Below are 7,497 nucleotides of genomic sequence, written 5' to 3' on the forward strand. Positions count from 1 at the left end.
TTTGGAGGCTTCCTATGTCTGCAGTTTCCATTAAGTTCGGGCCGCAAGATGCGATGCCCCGGGCATGCATCTCCCTGCGGCTGAGAATTGCGCATCGCAGCACCAGGGGAAGCTGGCCCTGCACCCACCCTGTCAATCAGCCATGGCCTAGGAAAAATTTGTATCTATTCTTTTCATTATATATTTATATCCCACCTTTTCCTCTGCCAGGAGCCCAGTGCTGCTCACATGATCCCCCCCAAGGTATCCTCACAACAACCCTGTGATGTAGGTTAGGCAGAGAGTCAATGACTGGCCCAAGGTCACCCGGTGAGCTTCATAGCCAAGCAGAGACTAAAACCCCAAATCCAGTCCAATGCTCTAACCACTACACCACACCACCTCTCAAAAACAGGTCGGATGTCATGAAATAAGCAGCATCTCATGCAGGTCACAGGGACCTCCTGCATTCTTATCAAGGAGGATGTGAAGCTTCTCTTTTTTCATACATCACAATTGCACATTAAAAGGACACTGTTTCTCCCCTAAAATGTTAAATATCTCTAGGCTTTTAAGCCACCAGAAGAAAAAGAAAAGAGTGGCAATCTCCACAAGATGGCCTCCTCCAGTGAGACATGATGCAGAAGAGGGTTGCCATGAGCGTCGGTGGGCTTCCTCTCAGCTTGCTTTCTGAGACAGGCAGAGCACCAGTCCACAGAAGCTCCGCAGAGCATTCCCACAGCTCGGCCCAGGGGGAACCCAGAAGTCCGAGATGGGTGGCAGGCAGCCCTGCTGCTCAAGAGGTGCAGGGTCAGTGTCCCCGTGAGCCTCAGCTCCACTACACCCCTGCTCTCAGCCAATGCACAAAGCGCATGCAATCTTCCTCCGGACACGATGTTCGCAGCAAGAGGAAGTGCCCCTCATGCCGAGGCTTGGCATAAGCTCTCCCAAATAGTTATCGCGCTCTAGAGCAGCTCTTGCCATGCAGTCTCAAGGGCCCCGGCTTGACCCTGGGAAGCTGGTCCGAGTGGCAGCTGTCACGGTCGAGCTTTTAATAGCACGGGCTGCCACAAACAAAGCTAAAACACATCAAGGTTTCCAAGTGCTGTAGATCCCGAGCTCACAACACGTCCACACACCACACGCTGCCACCTTTGCTAAGGAAAACTTGAGGCACTCATCCTTTATTTTATGTCTGCAGGAAGAGCTGAAGTAGCCAGAGGAGGAGGAGGAGCCGCTGCCGCCGCCATCCCGGTCACAGGGAAATGCCACCACACGCTGGGGGTAAGCAGCCATTTGATTGGCTGTCCCGGGCACTGCCTCAAAATGGCTGCCAAAGGACCCGGCTGCCTCTGCCCCACCTGTGGCCAGGTGCTCATGGGACCCGAAAAAGAGGAGAGAGCTCTTGGGTCGGGAAGCTTTGAACTTTCATGTTCGTTCTCTCCTGACTGACAGTGCTAAGACAGCTGGCCAAGCTCTTATCAGAAAGGAACTGCCACTGAAGCCTCCCGCTTCGGCACCAGCCAGACGCCTCAGCCCTGCATCTGGGATGGTGGCGCGATTACGCAGACCAGCCTTCGCAGCTCGGACGAAAGAGCACGCCACATGTGGGTGCAGAAACGCGAAGCCCAGAAAAGACAGCCTTCCTCAACCTGCTCTGGAACACAACTCCCATCAGCCCTGATGATTGCCCCTAGTGGCAGGGGATGCGGGGAGTTTTAGACCAAAAAATTTGGAGAGTACCAGGTTCAAGAAAACTATGATAAGAGATAGCTAGCAGTTCACCCTGGCCACTAACATACATGGCCTTGATTTCGGTTTCAACACCCATATGGCAAAGCGACCACTGCTCAGAGGAGGGATGTGGGGGCCGGAGACCACCTGCCCCCAGCAGTGCCCAGAATCGGCCACCACAGCCGGAGCAGCTAGGCCTTCAGTGGTGAGGACAGCGAAGGCATCGCCTCTGGAGAAGTTGGAGGCGACGACCCCGAAAGCCCTCAGGAGACAAAGGCAGCGGGCAGGGCTGAGCCTGGGCCTGAACGGATGAGCAGGAGGCAGCTGCCCGCGGGGTTCCCCCGGCAGGTGGGCGCAAGACCTCCTCCTGCCCAGCTCCCCCACGGCTGGTGTAAGGGGCAGCCAGCAGGACCAGCAGCCGCGGCCTGCCCAAGCCCTTCCAAAGCCATCCAGCTCGGCAGCCATCTCCACTCCCCATGGCAGCAAATTCCATAGTTTAACTACACGCTGTGTCAAGGAGTATTTTTATCTTCTTTTCTCTGTCCTAAACCTCCCACTAATCAGCTTCATAGAATGACCCCGGGTTCAAGTGTTGTGGGGCAGGGAGAAAAACGACTCCCTCTCTCCTTCCTCCACACTGCGCATTCTTTTAAATACCCCAGTGCTGCCTCCCCATTGACTGACTGACTGATTGCACGTCTATGCCATCCTTCGCGTAGCCTCAGGTCGGCTCACAACATTCCTTTCCCCAAGCGGAACAGTCCCAGTTGTGGGATTCCTGCCTCAGAGGGGACCTGCTCCAGCCCCCGATCATTTTCCTTGCCCTTCTCTGTACTTTTACCAACTCAAGAAGGCTCCTTTCATATAAGGTGACCAGGACTGAACACAAAATTCCAAGTGCCGTCACACCAAAGATGTGTATGTAGGAGAAGTAAGATGTTGGCAACTCTATCTTCTGTTCCGGTCCTAATGATGCCTAGCACAGAGCTGGGCTTCTTCGCAGCAGCTCAGCCCCAGGCCAACATTTCCTAGGCACCGCAAGACCCCTTTCCTGCTCAGTCACTGCTAGCTCAGATCTCATCAGGGTGTACTTGAAGCTGGAATTTTTTGAACCACCATGCATTAGAACCAACCAAGGTTCCACATTTAGATGCCAGGAAGCACTTCCTGACAGTCAGGACCCCAAGGGTGTGGAATGGGCTTCCCCGGGAGGTCGTTGAGGCCCCATCAGTGAGGGTGTTCAAGGATAGGCTGGACATGCACATGGTGGGCATTTCGTGAGTGGAGCCGGCTGGAGCAGGGGGTCAGACTAGATGGCCCAGAAGATCCCTTCTGGCTCACTCTGTTTCTACTTCTATGTTTCTTTGCATTACTTTGCACTTGCTTATATTCAAGTGCATTTGCCATTTTGATGCCCAGCCTCGCAGCTTGAAGGGATCTCTTTGGAGCTCCTCACAATCCCTAAAACCACCCTAAAAACCATCTCCTGGCCACTTCACTTCTTACTCCTAATTCCAGGTCATTTATAAATCAGTTGAAAAGAATTGGTCCCAATTCTGTGGGACTCCACAGGTGTCATCACTCCATCTGGAGAAAATACCATTTATTCCCATCCTCAGTCTTCTAGTCTTTAACCAGTCTGTGATCCATAAAAAGGCTTTCCCTTTTCTTCCATGACAGCTTAGTTTCCTCAGGAGCCTTTGGTGAGGAACTTTCTCAAAAGCCTTCTGGAAGTCCAGCAATGCCTCCTAGATCACTTACTGACACGCTCAAAGAACTCCAAGAGGTTAGTGACATGACTAACCTTGCAGAAGCCATGCTAATTTTTCCCCCTAGCAGAGCTTGTCCTTCTCTGTGCTTACTGATTCTATGCTTAACCATGCTTTCTAGCAGTGTATCCAAAATGTATGTTAAGCTAACTTGCCTGTAATTTCCCAGATCCTCCCAGAAGCTTTTTTAAAAATTGGTGTTACATTGGAGAAAAAAGAATGTGGGAACAAAAAATCTTTAAACTAGACTTTAAACTTTAAACGCAGTCTTTTCTAGCTTCAAGCTTCCACTGACACTGACACATGCCACGCCTTCAGAGGATGCTCAGCAGCAGGAAACTCTCTCAAGGGTTCAGAAAGAAAAGGGGGTGGGGGCCATCCGGAGACACTCAAAGCGCTCTGTAAGGGGGCCTTCTATTTTCTGGGAGCAATAAAATGGAAAATATCAGAAACGTGCCTTCCAAGATATTTCGGCTCAGTCTCAGTCTGAATGCATGCTTCAACTGCTCTACAAAGACACCGCTCTGGGGACCCAGATGCACACCCCCACGCCACTTGAGCGCTTCCAGCCGTCTCTTTTTGAAGGTTAGCCCCTATGAACACTGCAGAAGGAAAACGAGGGATCCTCAGCACTGGAGCCAACACCCCCTCCACAAGCCTGCGCGTTATCTTGGTGCGTGCAGGGAAGTCAACCGGGGTGGGGGGTGTTTTTCAAAGCTCTGGCCCAACATTTGCCTGCGTTGCTTGTTTTGTTTGGTTGGCTTTTTCCGCAAGCAGCTTCCCCCGAGTTCAAGCACACACACGAACACGCTCGGGAGAGCGCCTGCCCTTTTCGCCGACCCAGGACCGATACCGGAGTTGGCGCAGAAGAGAGAAAAACAAACAAACCGAAAAGTAAGGAGAGGAACGGGTGGCAAAATCGGAAGGGGGGCTGCAAAACTGCGAGGAGGAGGGAGAAGCTGAGAGCGACAAGCCTGCGAAAGAGGAGCGGGGGGAGCGAGCGAGCGAGCGAGAGAATTGCAAGGAATCAGCCCTGCAGTGGAAAAACGAGCGGCTCAGCCGCGCCCGCGCGCACAACTCAGCGCTGGCTCATTAATCACTCGATACACAGCCAGGAGGACGAAAAGGGCCAGGACGCCTCCGCCAATCAGGGCGCCGTTGCCGCGGCAACGGCCTTTCGCCTTCGGAGGCTTCAAAGGCTGCCTCCCCCTCCCTCCTCCCTGCTCCCTCCCTCCCTCGCCGCTCCGCTTGCGGGCTGTGCGCGCGTGTGCGTGTCTTCCCTGGGAACGGGTTGGCATCCAGCGCTTGGATCCTGCGAGAGGAGCAGGAAAGCAAGCGAGGACGAACGCAGGCAGGCAGGCAGGCAGGCAGGCAAGCTCGTCAGGCGAAGAGGCACCTCGTGAGGAGCGTGCGAGGGCGGCGGCACCCCTGGAAAAGCGAGCCTGACTTTCCCGTAGAATAGATGCGTGTACACGCCACCGAAAATAGCCGCAGACCCGGGCTCGCAAGGCCGCATCACCCGCCTTGTCGTCATATATTATTCATCCGCGCACTTCTCTCCGGAGGGGCTGACTTGAACTTTGTGGGGAGCAGGGCTGATGACGGCTTGCGTGCGTTGCATTGCCCCCACATACACACACACGCGCGCGCGCACACAAGCACTCGTAAGGGCACGTTGTGATACACTCTCTAGCTGACCCCCGCCCACCCCAGCCATGCAGCGGTGCTTGTTTCCCGTCAAACGCTGAAGTTAAATAAAGAAGCAGGTTTTCAGATGTATCGAAATGAAGATCATTTCATGGGGATCATACATGCGAACATGGTGCTGCAGCTTCTGCCTTCCAGCTCAGCTTGCCTGAAAGACTGGTTGATACTTACATTCTTTTTTCCCTGTAAGGAAGCCAAGGCAGCGTGCACCTCTCCATTTCATCTTCACAACAACCCTGTGAAGTAGGCTGGGCTGCAAGTCACTAGTCCAAAGTCACCCAGCAAGCTTTGTAGCCATGTGGGGAGCAGAACTGGGTCTCCCGAGTACCCCTGCAGCACCCTGTCCACAATGCCACACGGGTCTCTGATGCCCTCTCTGAGGTCATCTGGTCACTCTCTGGGCCACGCCGTGTCCTCCTGAGGTCACCACTGTCATTCAGAGCAGGGCCTTGAGCACGGAGGTGCCGGCACCTTCCCCCCGGGGGCAGTGCACCAGCTCTTCTGATCTGCAAGCCCTTTAGGCCATCTTTCCTTCCATAATTTAGACGCATCATCCTGCGTATGTTTTAGCAGAAAACCCACCACCTCCCAGCATATTCACATTTTTCTGTCTAAATAGGCACAGGATTGCACTCTTAGAAACACAGAAACAAAGCAAGTAGATGGGGGCTCCTGGGCCATCTAGTCTGACCCTCAGCTCCAGCCAGCTCTGCTCACGTAATCCCCAACATGTGCCTGCCCTATCTTTCTTTGAACACCTTCACTGATGCTGCCTCGACCACCTCCCGTGGAAGCCCATTCCATCTCCTAGGGGTCCTAACCATCAGGAAGTACTTCCCGGCATCCAACCTGAAGCCTGAGTTTCTCTGAAATGGAATTTGGACCTCTGCCGGAACAAGCATCAACACTCCTGGTCTGATTCATAAGTCATTCTTCCATGGTTTACAAGTGTGTCGTACTGGTTGGAGCATTAAGCTAGGCCGGGACCAAAGACGCGGCTCACAACTCCACAGACAGCGAAGACACTTCCTCCGTGCAGCCTTCACCGCCCACTCCCTGTGGGAGCCGGCGGCGTCGAAGCACAGCAGCGGCTCTTGCGGAACAAGCTGCGCTTCCACGCGGGGAGCCGCTGGCCCTTGCGTGGCTGGGCAAAGCCTTGTGCTGTTACTGAGTCAACAGCTCTTCTTGCCTGCTAGCTTGGCGCTGCCCTGGGTCCTGAAAGGCCCTGCCCACCCTCGACATTGCTGGCAGCCGTGGCCAGCACCTGTTCCTGCACTAGCGGCAGCAGCAGCCCTTCCTGCAAGCGTCCCACATGCCATGGAGCTCGTGGGCCGATCCTGAGAGAGCTCTCGGAGGAAGGAGGCGGCCCGCCCTCACGGGCCTCCTGCCTTGCCTGGCCGGCTTCCTGCCCTGCACTGTGGTGGCTGCTCCTGGCTCCCTGACATGGGTCAGGGACAGCCAACACAAGAGGGTAGATACTGTTTTAAACCCCCCTTTGAAGATTTAAAGGATACACGAAGGTCAGGGATGGGTGAGTGAACCATGTCTGAGATCACCAAGCTCCCTGACCGTTGTCTTGCCCCTCGTCTTGCACGCCGTTCTCTTTGCTGCTTGCAGATGCTGCTAGCACCACAAAGTGGGAAACGGGGTGAACTGAACAGCCAAAATGTCCCCGAATCTGCCCACATTTCCTGACTGGGGCAACTTTCCTCTGCAGACTGAAATGGGGCTGATTTGGCCTACAGGGGGCAGTTGCTTGAAGGAGGGAAATTGGTCAAAATCAAGCCGCAAAAGTAGTGTGAACCAAATATCTTCCGCCAACACTTGCTGGGGCTTACATTTGGGGTTTTGAGCAGGGCAGGCTCACAAGTTTTGCAAGCTCCTCAATCCCTAATTAAAACAGAAAGAAATTTGTGAAAAAGGGAAAACCAGGAAAGATGCCCTTCATCCCCAGTGTGCTTACTGATTGATCATTGATTAAGCCACTTAATTAATTCAGAAAACTATTTGTTTGGAGGGCTGTGTGAACAGAGCATGAGCTGAGGACCAGGAGAAGGGAGGAGGGAGACATTGTCTGCAGGTCGCAGCAGGATCGAGAGGTGAGAACAGGAAGCCGAGGGCAGTGTTGGCAAGCTAAGAGAGGCGGTGATGCTAGTGCAGGGGGAATTCTCCTGCAGCAAGGTCAGTGCCAGCGCGGCTCGTGCAGAAGCCGAGATCAAGGAGATGCCCAAGGCATCCAGGGGAGGAGCTGGTGCAATGGCAGAGGCTAGAGCCGGACGGCGACGCGAGGGATTGGGAAGCGGCAAGG

General features: G+C 54.2%; 1 pseudogene; it reads right to left on the reverse strand.

The window, feature by feature from the left end:
• Window positions 1-386: 386 nt before the first annotated feature.
• On the reverse strand, window positions 387-493 carry LOC123035231 (annotated as a pseudogene).
• Between the last annotated feature and the right edge of the window lie 7,004 nt (window positions 494-7,497).

Source organism: Varanus komodoensis, unplaced genomic scaffold (genome assembly GCF_004798865.1).
Source record: "Varanus komodoensis strain SLA01 unplaced genomic scaffold, ASM479886v1 scaffold77, whole genome shotgun sequence".
Classification (NCBI taxonomy): Eukaryota; Metazoa; Chordata; class Lepidosauria; order Squamata; family Varanidae; genus Varanus; species Varanus komodoensis.